This window comes from Haliaeetus leucocephalus, unplaced genomic scaffold (assembly GCF_000737465.1).
Source record: "Haliaeetus leucocephalus isolate CR32 unplaced genomic scaffold, Haliaeetus_leucocephalus-4.0 Scaffold148, whole genome shotgun sequence".
NCBI lineage: Eukaryota > Metazoa > Chordata > Aves > Accipitriformes > Accipitridae > Haliaeetus > Haliaeetus leucocephalus.
Window position 1 is genome coordinate 805,152 of NW_010972584.1, and position 19,833 is coordinate 824,984.

Below are 19,833 nucleotides of genomic sequence, written 5' to 3' on the forward strand. Positions count from 1 at the left end.
TAAGCAGATATATAAAAGAATACATAGGAATCTGTACTTTTCATAAGCATTAACTAACATGACATACATCTTAAATATTTTTCTAGGTATCTTTAGTTTTCATTAACCATGGAAAATAAGAACCCATCATAATGTTTCCGAAAATACAAATACAATAAAAAAATTACTAAATAAACCTCAATTTAAAAAAAAATTTAAAAATCACCATAGTGTATAATGATATATTCTTTAACCATATTTATCAAAATACAATGGGGACATGGGTAGTTATCTGAAACATGACACGTCAAAACAAAGGATGAACTGTAAATAAAGTCTGCCCCCCTCACCCCCACCCCCCAGTCCCATTAATGCCTGTTCATCAGCATTTAAATACTCCCTCAGGCACAGATTTAATTTAATCATTCAAGTACCTTGTTCTAAGTAAATACATGCTCAGCCTCAGAGTACGCCCTATATATCACCTTCACACACACTGGAGCACTACAAGTGGAATTCCATGAGTTGAAATAGTGACCTCCAGTGGGCATCATCCTGTTTTCCAATTTAAGAGAACACTCCCCTTTAAATGCAAACACTCAAGCTATGGTTGAGATGTCCCATGTGATGGAGCTGCTGCATTTCATCTCCTCCCTGAACATCTTTTTATGTCAAAGCCACTGAATCCCTTATGACTAAAGCCTCTCTGTGCAGAAAATAAAGCAGTTAACCAGAAAGTCTGAAGTCCACCATGGAAACTATCATCTGCACCATCTACCACAACGTATGTCTCTTGAACCTTGAATTTCCAAGGAATAATGAGAAAAGCATAGACAAAGCTTCTACCAAAACAAAATATGGTTTCAACGGTATACGCAGATTTCATAAAGGGAATGGGCAAGAAAGAACTACATACACCAGGTAAACACCCACACAGATGAGACCAATATGAGAAAGAATTTGAATCAAAATCTGAAAAGAACCAAACAGCATCAAATATTTGCTCTTCCACAGTGAGAATCAATGCAGTGATTAATTAAAGAGGAAAAAACTAGGGATTCCATCAACAAACCTAAACTATTCTCTCAGCTTGTACAGCCCAGCAGAAGTCACCACTAGTTAAAAGAGGTTTTAAATTCTTGTTTACATCAGAGACAGGAGGAACATAACAATTGGCTCCAGACTGGAGTAATGCACACAACATAATACAAGAAAAACACTAAGCTTGTCAGCACCCTGGATTCATTCTTCACCCATGAAGAAATCATAAATATGGATTTTAACCAAAGAAAAACTACTTAATGCTTCTCCCAAAGCACAGGAACACTGACAATTACCAAACACTTAACTGGCAGGCCACAATCAAACCTCTAATGCCTTCTCCTTGCCCCTCCAGTATTTTAGATAGCAGTACTCTTTAAATACAGAAAATGTTTTTTTCTTTCTAATAGGCAATTTTACCAAAACAAGAAGGTATAAACATCTTTTATTTTTAAGTTGTTTTGCAAAACACAGTCCTAGATTAAAATAACACTACTTTTCTGTTCAGATCAACAAAAATACTAAAAAATTCAAATATGTCTCAAAACCACAGTATTTCAAAAATCCTGCGTGAAAAGCTACTATTGAAAACACCAGAAAAATGCAGAAATAGTAACACAGTAACAAGAAACATTCATTTATGAGAGTAATTCTAGATACACGGTTATTAAAAAAATTAATATACACATGATAATATTAAATCCAATTTCCAAGCCACTTTCAACTTCTCTGAATGTGCCAAGATTATCATGACACAGAGACACCAGTCACAAAACACACGGGTATTAGTGGTTGTAGACAAAAGAGTAATTTGAATTGTAGAGAGATTAATGACTGACTGGTCTTACCCAGCTGAGTCCAACAAGTAATAGTCTGAAAAATATTATTGCACGTTAACACTGCATTAGAAGTTTTGAATTAGCAAACAACAGCTGGCTTCCTATGACAATTATTTACTATATGAAAACTACTGAATAAAGGATGCAACCAGGAAAGAAACTGGATTTGATGCAACTACTAGTTCTTTGGTCATCAGATACTTGCCTATTATGCAACAACAAAAAGTGAGCTTGGAATGAAAGGTAAAGGAAAGGTACCAGGAAAATAGAGTGCTGTTTTTTTCAACTGCTGATATAATAAATTTTAAAAATATGCCCAAGAATAATGACTTTAATATATTTAGGCTTACAAGAAGTAATTCTAATAGATCTGTTAGTTCATAGATGCAAAATGTCCATTTATAAAGGATTCTACTGGTCACACAAAGAAAATCTGATATAAGGACTCTACGGCATCAATATGTAATCAGCCCTTTAGAATTCAGAGTAGTCTATTAATAAGATAGCCAAAGCTCTTTTCTTAGGTCTACTTGAGTCAAAAAAGAATAAACAAAATCACAGAACAGAAATGAATTGATCCCATCAGCTGTAGATACAATCTGGATGATCATTCTCAATTAGAAAATAAGTTCTCATACAAAAATAACATCCACGTCTCATTCCTTGTTCTTAATACAGCAGCATGAAATCCAATTCCTTCATCGATAAATTTGTAGTCATCAATAAATTATGTAAGTATCTTCTGTTTGACAATTTTAATAATCAATAGGGTATGTGAATAGCAATATGGCTATTTCTGAAATAAGAGAGCCAAATCTCAAGAGTTGTTGACTTTCCAGCCATACTAAATGAAAGTCAGGAAAAATTAAAGAACCCAGATAAACTGACCCAAGACATCAAACCACATCTTATTAAAACTGTTTAACAAGAAGACAATTTAACATCTCTGAGAATAAAAAAAAAAAAAAAAGGAAAAAATAGCTACTGATTATAACAGAATCCCTGAAATTTGAGGCTATTTTATAGTCTGATATATGATTCCAAAGGTTACTTCCAAAGTTATGGATATTACTCATTTGTTAAGCTAAAAATGCACTATGCAACACAATCTTATTTATGAAGTCACTTTTAGGTACACAATTCTTCTTGGCAGTATTATTTGACAAATATGAACACAAATGTATATGGGAAATACGGAATAATTTAACCATTCTAGAGAACATAATTTACAGAGAGGACTCCAATAACTGACTTCTGTCCTTCCCACAGAGAAATTCTTTACAGCATATGATCATCTACAAACTGTCCGTCAATCAACAACTCTCCATCATTTCTTACAAGAGTCGTCCCCTCAGTCACCAGAAGTAACACATCATCAAAATAGGCATACAGCAAGCTTTTTACCCACCAGTTAACAGACCTGAACGATCCCTCTTGGATTCCAGGACAGACTGCTGAAATATTTAACATGTATTTTCAGATAGTAAACCCCTTGACATCATTCAGGTTTATAAGAAGGTCATAGTTCCCCCTCACAAAACAGAATTTCAGCAGCAGTTAAACCCAACATTCTGCCAAAGAGGAATATTCTGAAAAAGCACCATGCGCCGCTTTCAGGCATTATCTCCAAGTCAAAGGTTCCTTAACTGTGGTACTTGAATGGCATCAAAGTGGGCCACAGCAAAAGAAACCTTTCCCTCTGCACCTCTGTAATTTATTAACAAGAAAGGCACAAACTAGTTCACATAGGCACTTCCTTTCATACTGTTTGCTACAGTTTGAGAGTAATTGGGGGGTATAACATTTAAGAACGGATGGAATTGGAATAACAGTCTGGAAAGCCAAAGACCCAGGAGAGGACAGATTCAGAAGTGTTTTCCTTGCCTATGGACGTGCCCTGACACAGCATAAGCAGCTGCATTGTAAGCCACCAGCAGTTTGAGAAACTGCTTCAAAAGAATAAGGGTACACAGGTAAACACGAACATCTTAAGTAAGAAAGGGTCAATGCATCTTTGCATAGCTTACTGATTCCTCACGTGTTAGATATCTAAAGGAGCTGCTTGTTATATGGACAAAGAAGATCCAGTTGATACAACGCAGTAGGTTTTACAAAATCTATTCTGAAACAGCTCCTGTCAAAAGCTCTTGCAGAAACTGAGCTTGGCTGTAATAAAGTGGGAAGGCATTTGCACAGATAAACAGCTAGCTAAGAGAGATGAAATAGAAGTAGCCAGTTTTCTTAGTGAAGACAGATTGACCAGCAAGCTCTAAAGGGATCTCCATTGGAGCCTCTTCTGTTTAAAGTATTTCTAAATGATCCAGAAAAGCTGATCATTTAGAAAAGTGACAAAGTTTGTGAAGCCACTCAAGCTATTCAGGGTAATAAACAGTTGCAGATGGACCTAAGTACCGCAAGGAGAACTGGCAGACGTACACCATTTAGTTCATCTACATGGTGTTTCATGAGGGATGAACAACCCTCATCTCACATCCAAAACAATTGTCTCTCCCCTTGCTATTACCACACTGAGTGAAACCCTGGAACGTTACTCAGTTTTTGTCATAAGCTCAATGCTCAGACACTGTCAAGCACCACCCCTCTCACCACCACCACATCACAGCAGAATACTATCTTTGGGAAAAAAGGGAAGACACCATTACCTGCAGTACTGTATAGAATTCACAACCACCACCCCCCGTGCCAGTTTTCCCCTTTGTCAAAAACGTATCCTTTGTCGTAAAGGACAGAACAGCATAAGGAAAGGTAGAAAGAAGTGAGACAAGAGATACAAAGGACTGCGTAAGGGCTTTTATACGATTAATTACGAACCAAGATAGGACTCTTCTACCAGTAAGACTGACAGATGAAAGGGTTGGAGAGAGTATAATTGATAAGTTGCATGGAGAAGGTGAACAGGGAACAATTGCTAATCATCCCTTCCAGTACAAAAAGCAGAGCAGTGTCAAAAGAAACAGCAGAAAAGAGTTCAGGACTTTATTTAATAAAGTACTTTTCCACATAGTGCATAAATTGTGAAATTCCTCATAAGACACTGTGGGTGATTAAAAAAAAAAAATCATGGAAAAAAAAATCATTCAAGTTCAAAACCAAATAGGGCAAATTAATGGATGCATACCACCTTAGGCTCATCAAGTCCCTGACCCAAAAAGCACTTAAGTCTTGGGAAAGCATCACATATGATTATCTTGCTGTGCTACTATACTGTAAACACCTGCTATTGGTCACTGTCAAGGGCAGGACACTGAAGGAGATGAGTATGTTGCTGGACTGTTATGATCTCTCACACTGTTATTATGGAATCACAGGCTCAGCTTCTGTTGTCCCTTGCTATCTGTCAATTCGTGACCTCATCTGAACACCATTATGGCAAAAAGAGAGAATACAATTCACAGTTAGAGAAATGCTAAATTAGATTTCATGTGTGTCATTATTACTTTCTGCTGCCCACCTAAGTAACAGAGCTGTTTTCATTTTTGCTGTGGTATAATTTAAAATATATCTTCCTTTTGTAACTCCTTCTAATTCAATTGCTTATGTCCCAACTTCCCCACCCAGTCTCACCTGGGTCGCAATGCTTCCACGGATCATTTTTCTTCTCAGATGAATTATGTCAATTACATGATAAACATAGTAATAAACTGTGTTACATTTTTTACACAAACAGTGGAAAAACTCAAAACAAGAACAGGAAAATGCCAGAGTACTGTCCAGCACAATACATCCACATAAAGATCACGCAGCATCTAGCTGCTAATTCCACTCAAACATCATTTTTTTCTTAGCATATACACAAAAATACTTTGCAGCACAATGAACTGACATAGCTATATGCCTTCTCACATACTTTCTAATTTTTCCAACCTATTTCGAGGCATTGTAGTAAAGCCCACAAAAATATTTTGACATTGCATAATGTTCTATTTACAATATAAAATATCAGTTCAGCCCATAATAATTTATTTTCATAAAGGAACAAAGCCCTTTTCCTGCCCTTTGCCTCCCCACCTTCCAAGATGTATCAATGAAAATTGGGAGTATTTATTTAAATGAGGGCTGAAAAACAAAATCAGTTCAAGAGGTTTCCATGTTTACATTGTCCCCTTTTTCTTCTCCAAATCTAAACTATGTTTCTCTAATCATAAAGTCAGGCTTTTTCAAATTATTATTTCTCATCTTTTCTCTTCCACAAAAGAAATTATTGCTGCTAGAACACATCCAATATGCTAAAACACTTTTTTTTTTTCTTTAACCCAAGACGTTGGTGAGGCCAAGATTTAATGAACTCTATGGGTTAACTTTGGGGAAAAAAAACCCACAACATTTCTTATTATCAGCTGCGAGCATGCCTTTTCTTTTTTTTTTTTTTTTTTAAGTTTCACTGGGTCTTTTTTAGTTGCATAACACGACAAACAAAAATTCCTTAAACACCTTCCACTGTTAACACTCATAATTTTGCAAACTTTTAACATATCTCTGTTTACTCATGACTTGAAAAGACAAATCTTCTTGTCCTTTGTGACTTTTTTTTCCCAGTAGTCAACTCAATATTATTATTATTATTATCTGTTTTACTAAAATTCTGGTAACTTGCAATATTTTTAAATGACACCAGCAGAACAAGTGTTTCAGGTTATAGTATGCCATTTAATTTTTATAAATGCTTTGTACTAGACTCAACTTGCAGTTACTCAGGTTGTGCATGGATCACGCCCTAAGTACATCTTCGACCAAATTAATTTCAGAAGGAATGGCAAGGATAATGTATAGGAGAAGCACAGCAGCAGTTGTGTTACTCTATACCCAAATTACTTAGCTCCATACCATACCATTTTTTAATCACACTGAGCAGACACTGAATTGTGTTCTGTGCTACAAATGTCAAAGTTCTGAATTTTTCTGATGGTGTAATTTATGCTTTATAACACGTAACCATATTTTAAACTCACACCTCTATCACACCAGCTACGATTTTGGTGTTCATGTTTACTTAGTGTAAACACATATAACAAACTCTTAAATTTCACAGTCTTTATAAAGAACTTTGTATTCAACTACTACTAGTTATTGCTATTACTAGTTAACATGGAATATAAGTCAATCCCCGAGCCTAAGATTGACTGATACTGATTAATCTTTAAGAAAATAATGTAATTACTTCAGACTGATAAATTAATGTTATGATGAGGATGTATCTTTCCTTAAAATGTTTTGGGTTTTTTTTTATTGATCCATTAAAAGTGTCTAGTATAAAACAGTATAAACTAGTTTTAACAGCTGAATGAGATGAACTTTAATTTCTTCCCTGTAATACCCAGATGATAATAACGGCTCCATGTAACATAACTTGAGTCACTGTAGTAGGCAAGACCAAAGATGGCTCTAAATCCAATACCTTTTCTCTAAGAGGCTAAAACAAGGAGGTGAAGGAAGGGTATTAGAATATGGCAAGGATGTATCTTTCCCCAACTTGAGCCACCTGTGGATTGGGACTTCCTAAAGTAGAAGCTTTTGTTAGTATTAATTTTATATATGTATTTAATAGCACTTTCTATACTTTTTCTTCTACAGAGCCACCCAAATGTTTTTGAACCACATCAACTTTTAAGATCCACATGACCCCAGAACTCCATGCTTCACTTGTGCATCATATAGAAGGGGTTTTTTAGTTGTTCAGATCCTGCATCACCAATGCCCTCTGTGAACTGTATTAAAATAAAAAGAGTGAACAGTGAATTTCTATTCTTCCATTCCACAGCATTTATTGTTTTAGAATCTTGCAACCTACCTGTTCTTAATAATTTATTTTCCAAGAAGGGTGACAGATGTTAATTCTTTGTATTTACATATGGCAGACAGGGAAAAGTCTCTAAGCCACAGCAATATGACTGCACAAGGAAATAAACCACCATGGATAGAAGTTACCATACAGAGGAAAAGACAGCTAAGAGTCAAGATTTAGCTTTACCTTTTTGTGAGGCAACTGTGTTGCACAATCACGCCCACAGGCAGCAAAGAATTAATGCTTTCCAAACCACCACATACCTTCCAGCCTGACCCTCTCTCAGAACTACAAACCTTTTTCTAGCAAAAAGGAGTAGTTATTGCCAACAGAAAATTGTGTGTTTAATAATTTAGAAGACCAAAAAATAGTTGCTGAAGGAAAAAAAACCCTCACATTTGTTATAGCAAAATTAAAGGCCAATATGATTAAATTTTTGTGGAACTGCTTGATTAAACCTGGCAGCTTCATAGATTGCACAGTTAGACTCTGATGATATTTGACAAGGGAGGAGAACCACAAGGAAATTAAAAAGAAAACATTTTCATTTTATTCTACAAATACCTAGAAGAATGTTTTCACCTTCACAGTATACCTTCCAAGTATTTAAAAGATTAATTATGGGTGAGGGTTTCAATTATCTGCCAGAAATTAATGTGTGACATGCAAATTTATTTGCAAGTTCAGGCCACATTCAGCAAGTGTGTTTACAAAGAAAACAGGGAACAAAAACCAGGTCTAGTACTTCCAAAACATTCTGCTGTTTAAGCAAGATGGACTATATGAAGAGTTTAGGTGTGAAGGAGAGGACATATCCAATTACACCCTAAAAAAACAACCACTCAAATAAAACACAAGGTTTTCACAGAAAGGGGCATTTCTTGCAGAGTATACCGATACACACGACACAGAACAGGGCTCTAATCCGATTGGAATTGCCAGGCACTAATGTAATACACACACACACAAAAAAAAAAAAAAAAGATTATCGAAAGCTGATTAAAAGCCATCCAAACATTACAATCGAAGAGTAGGGATTAAACAAAAGACATGATTTAAAGAGGGCTAAAGAATTTTTTGACCTTATTAATGGTCTTTATGAACTTTTATGCAAAACCTTGAGGAAGAAAAATATACTTCAGAATTGAAAGCAATCTGTTACACTTAAGGTTCTGTATATTACCAAAATTACACTACAATTAAGTGAAGGTATTTCAGGCTGGTCGGGGAGCAGTGGCAGTTGCTAGGCAGCATCTGCTCCTGTCAGGGATGCTTCTTTCTTTGTGCAATACAGAACCTCAGCCAGGAATACTGCCACCAATGGATTATTACAAGGCAGCTTACTGCCATCACATGGCATCTGCAAAGTGCTCAAACTGCTGCCTAGCAACACCGCCTCTTTCTACTGAGTCATACCATCACTATGAAAATATTCATGTAAAAAAAGAAACGGATGCCCGAGAAGAAAGGTGATCATTCACTAGCAAAGTGAATTATTGCTAGCATCCTTCCCCTACCCTCCAAGATAAAAATAGAGATTAGGCTCAAAAATCATGAGCTGTTTAAAATAGTTTTGCACATCCTGGTGGCACTGAGGTAGAATTGAAGAAACAGACCAAAAGCCCACAGCATTGTCCACTGCCTTAGCTGTATTAAGGAACTGATTTTTAGCTGCTAGCTTTGCAGGCATCTATCCTACTCATCCCCTTCCTGTAAATCTATTCCCTCAGCTATCAGTTCATTCAACTTCCACTCTAGCAGTAGAGAAGTCCCTCACCCATACATCATTCCCTCTATGTGGGAAGTAAATGCAGCAGTTTCTTTTTCTCCCCTTTTAAGCAGAGACAAAGGCTGTTTCAGTTTCTGAAACCCTTTTCCCTCTTTCCAATACCTAACTTGCAAAGAGGAGGAACACACTGACCATGCCACACTCCGCACAGAGAAGCGTGGAGCCGTTTTGCACTGCTGCATTCCACAGACCGCAAATGTGAGCCAGAAATGGCTATGCTTTACTGTTGAACACCAGGAAATGAAAGAAGAAACCAGTCAAGTTTTTAATGTCCTGGAGGATGGAGATTGCACCACCTCTCCAGGCAACCTGCTCCAGTGCTTTACCGTATGCATTATGGAAATCAATGTCCCATACTGTAATTTGCCACCACTGCTCCTCTTTTCACTGTGCAACTCTGAAAAGTGTCTGGCTCTGCCTTCTCCGTAACTCCCTAAAAGTAGCTAATCACAAACTAGACCCCTTCTTATCCTCCCCTTCTACAGGTTGTACCACCCTAGATCTCACAGACCCTCCTCTCTCGTGTCCCCCAGCTTCCCAACCATCTCCTAATCTCAGCCCTCATACTGTGAGATACAGTGCTCCAGATGCAGCCCCAGGGGTGATTCCCCAAAGGAGGAAACGGTAACTTCCATCAACATCCCAGTTACACAGGAACACAGCCTGGTATGCAGCTAGCTATAGGAGAGCACCACTGATTCATGTTCACACATGCAAAAACATAGGTATCATCCCACAGCGTTTTACATCCTATCCCATTTTACACTGACTACATCGTAAGACTTTTAGTCCTCCTGTCTAACTGCTAAATAAATTCGTAACATGCTAAAGTTACCTTGGCATTTACGGTCAGTTTGTGCATTTCCTGTGAGGAAGAGAAGGGAAGAAAAGGGCAGATCTGTAGAAGTGTATTTATCAGTACACCAGCTCCTGCATCTTAGTTGAAAACTCTGTATTTTAGCCTATACTATCTGCCACACAAAAACTTTTTGTGGACATCTCAAGACAGCTTACAAGACTGCTAAGAAACCTTTCAACCCCCACACTAGAACTTTGACCTTTTTGGTAAACTATTTGCTACTAAAATACCCCCAAAAAAAGGAATATTTGCCTGACATAATTGAAAATGCTTTTTTTTTCCATGAGACCTAAAGAATTTTTACCTCATCTAATCTTGACTTAAGCAAACATACATTGTTTAATGCTATCAACATCATCTGGAACTACTGGGAAAATCCTCTTTTTCTCTTATTGCATCTTCCACCCTGGCTGAAATTTTTTTTTTTTTTTCATTATTAAAAGAAGAATACTGTCTTGTGACAGCAACCTGAAATGTAGTCACTCCAGAGTTGAAAAAATCAGTAAGATCAGAAGTTGCAGTTTAGGGCCTTGCTGTGATGAAGGAAGTTAGAGAGAAGAGCCTATTTTCAACCTCCACTTCCCCAGAGACAAAAGAGAAGCTGTTTCTGCAAGACCAACGCTTCAAAAGCAACCTTCCTTGGGCTAAACGCTTGGACCACAGAGGTAACCAAATACTTACCAGAAAAACAAAACCAAAAATGAACAACAAACCACCAACACAGCAGAGCAACTTTGTTCGTAATTCCAATCAGATCAACCTACTCAGAAAGGCTGAAACAGAACAGCAAGCGGGCAGAACAGATAGCTGTAAAATTACTGTGCGCATGACAGAGCGATGAGGGAGTACAACTGACAGCAGCAGCACAAGCTGTTCCAAGCGGATGCTTAGCTGCGTGGTCAGCAGACAGCAGGCCCAAGCACATCAGCTCACAGAGCCGGTCTTTCTGTGCCCTGGACCAGCTCTTCCCATACTAACAAGTCATCGCCAGAGGAACGGCCAGTCAATATAACCTTTAAACAGAAACACAGGCGTGTAGATGATTCACCTAGTCACTCTCTTCAGGCAAGGCCAGGTGCACAAGGAGCACGCAGCACCATTTTGTACAGTATGTAATAGCAGATGTCAGGGCAAAATTATCTCACAAAAATGTTGATCCTGCTTCACTAAATGCACTGAAGCTAGACTGTTGCCTCTTTGGTTTATGAAAATTGAGTTGCCCATCATTCAGCTTATGAGCATTTAGAGAGAGAGAAAAAACACAAAGACACATCAAAGTTCAAAACACAGTTTTCAATAACCTTCTTTTACAATAATCCATGTATTTTTTGGTTATTTACCCCCACACTGGCTGACACTTTCTCATTTGTGCCTACACTCTCTGTCCCTGTATATAATACAGCCATATATACATAAACATACATAAATGAGAACATTTGCCTAGGTGAAGTGGGCAACTTTATGCAGACATTTCCACAGGCATTTTTCTCTACAAAGGAAGAGATGGGTGAAATAAAAACATCTGCTCCTGTCCTCCCAGATCCAGACCCAGTTACTGGAAACATACATACTGCTCCCTACAGGGACTATTTAACACCGGCTGCCATATTCTCCTATGAAAGGTTTTCTGCTACCTTTACAACTTGTTCCAGTAGACCACACACCCCAGCAAGACAAAGGACTGTATGCAACCCAATACCCAAACAGGCCTGTAAGAAATTATATATTGCCTTCAATTGGTTTCTGTTTAACAGTTCTTCTGGGTTTCTCTGACATGTATGCAAGGCTTCATTTATCAAGATCAGAAGACTGAAAGGGCAGGTATACTAAATTAACAGTTGGCATAAACTTCTCATCCATAAACACATTTAGAGGGAAGAGAGAGGCCCCTACTGTTCAAATACACAGAAACAAGAGATTTCTGGAACAGTAAGACACCTGCCAAAGCACACTGAACTACACTCTAGCATGCTGGGTAGCTCACAGACTTATATTCAGAATAAACAAAATAAAATAATTCACCACTCCATCAACTACCTACTGCCAACACTAAAAGTGTTTAGTGCATAAGCTTCCTTACCTTGTAACGTCTAGACAAACCTTTGTTTTTGTTTCAGAGAGTAAAGAAAAACCTTTATTTTTGTTTCAGAGAGTAACTGGTATCAGCTTACTTCTGAAAGTAGAATGACCTGCTTTTAATCACCAAGAGTTAGCTGGCACCACTTGTCATAAGCTTTTCTTAAGGCTTAATATCCAGAAAGACCAAGAAAAGAAAATGTAGTCAAGTGCTGAAGCGGGACAAGAGGGAAGTCTTATCCTTGTAATAAGTAATCACCTCACAACTATACTGGAAAGCACTTAGTCTGCTCAATCCCATAGCTACCAGTCTTCCTTATACCTTCAGTAAGGTCTGACTAAAGACTCGTTGCTTAAACAAACACTAAAATATGTCTAGGAGGAAGGAATTACAGCTAAAAAAAAACTTAAGAGATGCTTTCAGGATCTCAGAAGAGATCATAAAGTTCACTTTGACATGCAAAAACCTGAATCGAGGTTGGATTTTAACATCACTCACTTGAGTGAGATATTTCCCCTCTTTGCCTTGAGGTTCAGTGAGCGCACAGATTTTGAAACAGAACAAAGAAAAGAGTGAAATGTAGTGATACTAAGGGTGATTCATAACTTAAAAACAATCAGTGGAAGGACTGCTGTCAAATGCAACTGGTTTTGAACCAAGATCCTACTGTATGCTCCCTTTAGACTCTTCCTCTGTGAATATCACAGCTGAGAAAAGAACACAATAAACTTAATTCACTGTATAAATTAAGAAAAATTTCTCTGAAGCAGGAGAAAAAGTTGCATCAGGCTCTTTAACAGCTGAATAATCTTCCAGAGACTTTCCATTCTTTAGCCAGTGTTTTCACATCCACATCTGAAAAGAGCTCCTATTTCTCAAAAGAACAGATCTACAAAATGTGTATGGCCACCGATAACACTAGTTGTTGGAGGTCATCAGGTATTTACAGCTGTTCCATATAAGAGCTAGGTTCCAAATAATTACATATTAATCAGAAAAGCTTGTGTATTTACATGTTATGGTGCATATGAAGACAAAGAACCCTTCCTCATTACCAATTACCCCCTTTTTGTAGGGTTTTAAATGCTACCAAATATGTGGTAGAGAATTTTCTAGATCACAAGTTCTGGTAATAGTTTCTACACGTTTCCCTGACATTTATATTGGAGTCTGACTTTTTAAGTACAGAATTGCTGAAAGGAAAGGCTTTGCAAGATAGCGAGACTCAAGTCCAGCTAAGCTATGCCATTGACTATAAACTAAGAAAGCTACCTTCAGAAGGATTAATAAAAAATACCAACGTTCTTCCTCCTACATACAACTGCAAACCACAACCTGCACCATCACCCCATACTCATATGCTAACTTCCTATGCCTTAAGTTGTTCAAAAGAGAAACAACTTTATATTTTCCTCACTGATTTCACTCTGAAGAATCTCCCTTCCTGACCTACAGCCTTGAGAATGAATTTAAATCCAAAGCATACAAATAAGAAACACCAAAGAATCACCTAGATTTTCCAAGAACGAGGAGCATTCAAGCCATGTTATCATATACCCTGTTTTTAATTGTAATTGATATCTGCTGCATTAGAAAAGAAAGCAAAATAACTTGTTCCTTGAATAAACATGAAACGCCTAGTTTCCTACCAATGGATATTCACATTCTCTCCATTTCACCAATGGTCCCACGACAAACCGAATGCAGTACCATCAGATTTTTAATCTTTTGTTATCCCTAGTCCTGTTCCTGAGCACTCCTGACTACAAAGCAACCTCAGGTTCACTCCCATGCTCACAATAACAGCTTCCCCTTCACATTCTCCAGCAAGCAAACAAAAAAGTTGTATTAGGAAGAGTCCTGATAGAACTTTATTATCCATTCTTTTCAGCAAGTCAGTAGCTGCTTATCTGCACTACTATCCACAGGAACTCTAGTAAGTTTGTTCTTCCCCACCCAGCCACTAATTTTCATTAAATCTGTAGGAAATGTATTCCTGAGACTGTCAACTCTCATCATAAAATGTCGCTCATTACTGGATGAGAGGTATTGTTAGGTGAGGACAAAAAGAACACTTAAAGTTTTCCACCCTTAGTTCTGCACTGTGGATAAGGTCAGAGAGGAACCACTTTTGCACCCACCCTATTGGCAAGCAGCTGAAGTCCTGAAGGTCTTAACTGAATACATAATATGGCATAACTACACATAAATGAAGAACATTGCTCTTAAACCCATCAAAGCATTGGAAATTAAAACCCATATTGCAATACTGTCACTTGTTACTCTAAGATCACGCCTACATACCCATACAAAGCACACGATAAACTGTTAAACATACACATCCGATTCCTTGCCTTTGCAAGCAATTGGAAAACCTGTTTCTCAACATCATTCCTCCTGTATTTAGAAAGTTTTGGCTAATTTCTACTGTAAAGTAGTTGTGGACAACTGGTATTTAGGTGATCTCAAACTAGTAATATCTTATAGATTAACTGTCATCTAGCTCTGTAGACCAGGTATTCACAGGAGCAACCACAATGTCTTTTGGCTAGTCTTTTCTAGGATAAATAAGCCAAAATATATTAATCTCTTCCCACAAAACAGTATATTTAATCTCCAAGTTATATCAGCAACAGCAAAAATACAGATTTACACTAGACTGAAACTAAAATTGCCCACTACATTAAATGACACCTCACTAAACTTTCCTATCTATACTGAAAGTCTCCCATCAGGTGCATCTTGGGAGCTGCTCTTTTCCAGAGACATTTCAAGTTGTGATGCATTTCTCCCACAGTCAAGCAACAGATACACATTTCCTCTATGACCCCTGACTGACAAATTCCTTTGTTCATTCTGAAGTCCTAAGGGTAAAAAGAGGCCCTCAGGGGCAAAAGATTGAACGGAACTAAAAATTACTCCAATCCACAGATCATCTAGTTTTCCTGACTAATGAGCAAGTCCACAGGTATTATTACCACCACCTCCCAAAACAGCATTGCACAGAAGGTTTAGAAGTACATCCCTCCTTATAGCTTCGGTTCCAAGACAGATCACTGAAGAATATCCTTAGTCACCTCCCTCCTGCTGCCAGACAATTATAGTTTTTGGCAATAAGGTACAAAAGAGAAGATGAAATACAACATACGTCCTGTAACACAGAACCTAGTTGCAATGATTGATATTGCTCCCCAGATTACCAAAGATCGACCTTTTTCCTAATTTGGGGGAGGGACTTTCTTTTCTGAAACTTTTCATTTTAAAACTGTAACAAACTGCTTCAGTGATACAGACAAACCGCAGTATCAGTCAACTCGGAGCACTCCTTCATTTAGCAGCTCCCTTCTGTGTAAACAGGTAAGAACAGAGTAGTATGCCAAGAGACTTGATGAGGGAAGGCAGACTTTTTCTAAGTTTTGCAGTCCTGTTTTTCCAAACGCAAATAAGAATTGGGAAATGTGCAACCCAAGGTTTAGTAATGGTGGGCTGGGGGCAGGGATCAAAAAATCAAGATACTTATCAAAAAACAGAAGCTGCAGTACAGAACTATAACTAGGACATTAAGATATTCCATCCTTTCTTAGTAGGAGCAAGGGAAATTAGTTATATGTATTTGTGCTTATGGATTTATTTTTCATTGTTACTAATTAAGTGGTGAAAATAAAGATAAAAATTCATTTTAAATGAAACAACAGATTTTAACACTAATGCTTTGAATAAACTAAGAACAGGTGCTGTTTACGCAGGCAGGTTTTCCTTCTTCTCCATGATATAATACATGCTTATTTAATATGGTCAGTCATACAAAGTACAGGATTAACTACATTAAAAAGAAAAAACCAAAAAACCCTTTCTTGAGAATCACCTAAACATGCCCCTTGTGCAAAAATAAAGCAGCAGAAACTGACAGCCTAATGAAATACATAATCAGCTCTCACACATTTGCCAAATTTTAATTAACAGTTATTTACTGAAGAGTTCTCTCAGCTTAGCTTTTTCTTTTAATTCATTATTATTTAATACATGCTTTAGAAGACTAATGTTAACTAATCAGATCACTTTAACAAATATTTTCTTAGAGACAGAAACTGCTTTAAAAATATTAAAACACTAGAGGGCCAGAGAGCTAGTTATCTTCAATAATCAGTTTAGAAATCTCACTAATTGTTTTCAGACCTGGTCATCTTCAGCATCTGTGGAAGAACTGTTTGCCTTTCAACAGCGAGTCTAAAGTTTTGAAAGTGTAGTTAGGAGTAAAGGCACTGAACATAAGTATTTCTAAAGAGAACAGAAGGGAATTATTCACAACAGCTCCCAGGTAGTTGCTATAGTAGCTGAGAAATACAATCAAGAAAGAAATTCAGTGTTGTTAGGGGAGTGTTTAATGTAATTATTTATTTAGAAATATCTTGAGCAATCTTTTAATATCTTTGTTGCAGCAGTCAACAATGACTTGTATGAGAATTGGGCAATACAATAGCGTTCTACAACTGTAAGCACTGAAAACTTCTTTTAACTGCAGCTAGACAGGCAAAGAGAACTTCAGAACCACCAAAAAGCCACTGACGTTCACATCAGTAAATTTAACATGTTCTCTTGCAGTCAAGAGTCTGTGTAGCTGTAAAGGGGTATCTGTAAAAGGGCTTCAGCAAGCATGTAGGAAATGTCTTTGTCTCAAACTCTTTGAAAGCCAACGCAGAATACAAAGCCCTTCTATACCCACATGTTGAGAGAGGGAACGTGGTGTCTTTCTGAAGGAACGGTTTCTATAAATTATCATCTCTGAGCCAAATACCTAGATAAGAAGATGACACAGATCACAATTCCCTTTCAACTAAGAACAGCATCAGAATTAACTACTTTATGATACTTTCACTTCCCTTGATACACACAAACAGGTACGTGCGGGCCTGGATGCCCAGACATACCTTTCTATTTCACCAGAAAGCTCTTTGTGGTATTCCAGTTGCAGAAATAACCGAATTTTTTCCCCACCTAACTTACATCACAGGGACATAAAGTCTACTGCCTTAATCCACAGGCAGATCAAAAACTTTTCATGGTTTAACAAGAGCACGGAGAAACACTGGGTTTTTTTGGATAGACAGTGGTCAAAATAAAAACAAACTACTAAAGCCCAAGGTATAACCTCACACTAGTAACACGTGTCAAGAAAATTATTTTTGCACATATTATTTTATTTGTGAAATCAGGATAATTTACATCAGCCAAAAAAAACCCAAACAAAAAACAACCACCACACCATCTCCCCCCCCCCCTTTTTTTTTTTTCCCCCCCCCCCCCTAACCCCAAAACCTTAGGTCTACATCTTCTATAGACTAGTTTCTTCAAAAAGCACAAAAATGACCACTCCAGCAAGCAATGACAGATCTACTTTCGAAAAACTAGTACTCCCCTCCCCACTTACAGTAACTGAACTCCAGACACAAGCAGCATTTTTCACCTATTCTCCCTCTCTGGAGGATTATCAACTAATTTCAATTACAGGAAAAGTAATTAAAGCTAGCCAAGAATAAAAAAATACTTGCTTAGAGATCACCAAAATTCTTGAGACTTAGCCATTACCTCAGACCTACCTACATGTGTGTTGTCTAAAAAAGAAAAACCAACATCGCAGGAATATTCTTAAGACTACAGAATATTCATTGAAATAACACTTGTCTTCATTCACTACTCTCTCTTCCGGATGCCTCTTCTAGATTGTTTACAACCTGAATGCAGATTTCCTATCTTTTCCTCCCATAAGTCTGCATTAAAAAAAATTAGTTCACCTACTTTTCGATTAAGGTAGCATACACATTTTCTTATTTGAGAACACGGGACAAACACAAACAAACAAAGCTCTGAATATCAAACCCTGCAACACAGCAAAGAAAAACAACTACATAAGCAGAACACAGGAAAACCAACAAGACTTGAAAAATTAGTGATTTTTTTCTGAAGCACCTATTACAATTATACCAGTAAGTTTAGTACTAGGACAACAGAGGTGGTCTTTCACCAACAGTTAAGGTATGAGCAAGTCTGGATACTTCATGTTCTCTGAACAACCAGCTGAGATGTAACAAAGCTTGTTAACTTTATATACTTGCAGTGACTGACAAACATCGCAACAGTATTTTAAGTAAAGGCTTTCTTCTATTATTTTATGCCACTTGTGTGTATTTCCCTGCACTTACAGGTTCTCATCTAACACGCTGTATTTGATTTATTTTTTTTAAACAAAAGTGAATTCCTTACTACTTCTATTCTTTAAGAAGATACGTGGAATGTACTAAGCAAAGCATTTGTTGCAGAAGGTACCGATACATTTTGTTGTTTGTTGACTACATGCTCAAAATGTGTTGTACATATTAGTGGCATTAAGGCTTTTAATTGTTCTCAAGTCAACTGTCAAAATCCCACTTTAACAGTTCAGGTTAACAGATCTTTTCAGCAAGTTTGTTTATATTTTTTAAATATTTGCAGAAATTGATCATCGCTACAAACTATGGAACTTAAAAATCAATATGAACAATTGATAACTATAAATTTAATGAAGCATTTAGGTAACTAATCAGGGCAGACACTACTTACTTTTGCTTTTATACAAGTCAACAGTTTTAAAAAACGATTAAAATAAGCAAAAATTAAGTTAAAGGAAGTCTGTGTCTTCCTTCCATTTCATTAGGCATAACGCTTCTCCTCTTACAAGAGATTACCGTACGCTAAAATAACACAAAACACAGAGCCACTGACGATGACCTCTCAAGTTCGAGCACGCATGGTTCAAGATGACACTAAAATCCGCTTTACCACAAACAACGAAAAATAACAATACTACGCCTTTACAGAAACGCGCGCATCGTTTTTAACGAACGCAATGCACTACGAGCGCTGGAGCCCTAGATTATCAACAGCCGAAGCCCTTGTAGTCCCCAAAGCCGTCCATTTTCAGCCCAGAAAGCACGGCCCAGTCCAGGGCCGGGTTCTAGGCTTTCTCTCCCTCGCACGGAGATGCCCGTTCCTGGGGGGGGCCCATCGCTCCGAACAGGTGCATCACCGACGCCCCCTAATGACATCGCACCGTAACCGTTCCCTTTCCCTAAACTCCATATAAACAAGATCACCACAAACCACAGATTAAAACGGAGAGAAAAAGGAATCGCACGCTTAAGTAGATTAAGGGCTAAACGACTCGTTTTCTGATTATGTGTGCCATCAGGACGCGAGCGCGGGGCCCGAAACTCTACTTTTTTTCCTTGCCGCCCGCTGCTCCGCGGCAGAAAAAAAAAGAAACTCACGGCAATAACCCCCCACCAAAACACACGCAGGCACCTTCGCGGCGTGCCGGGCTATGCGGGCAGGGGAAGGCAGCGGGCGGGCAAGAGGCACGGCCGCTGCCCGCTCCCCCCCCCCCCAGCAGCCTCCCACGGCCCCGCGGGG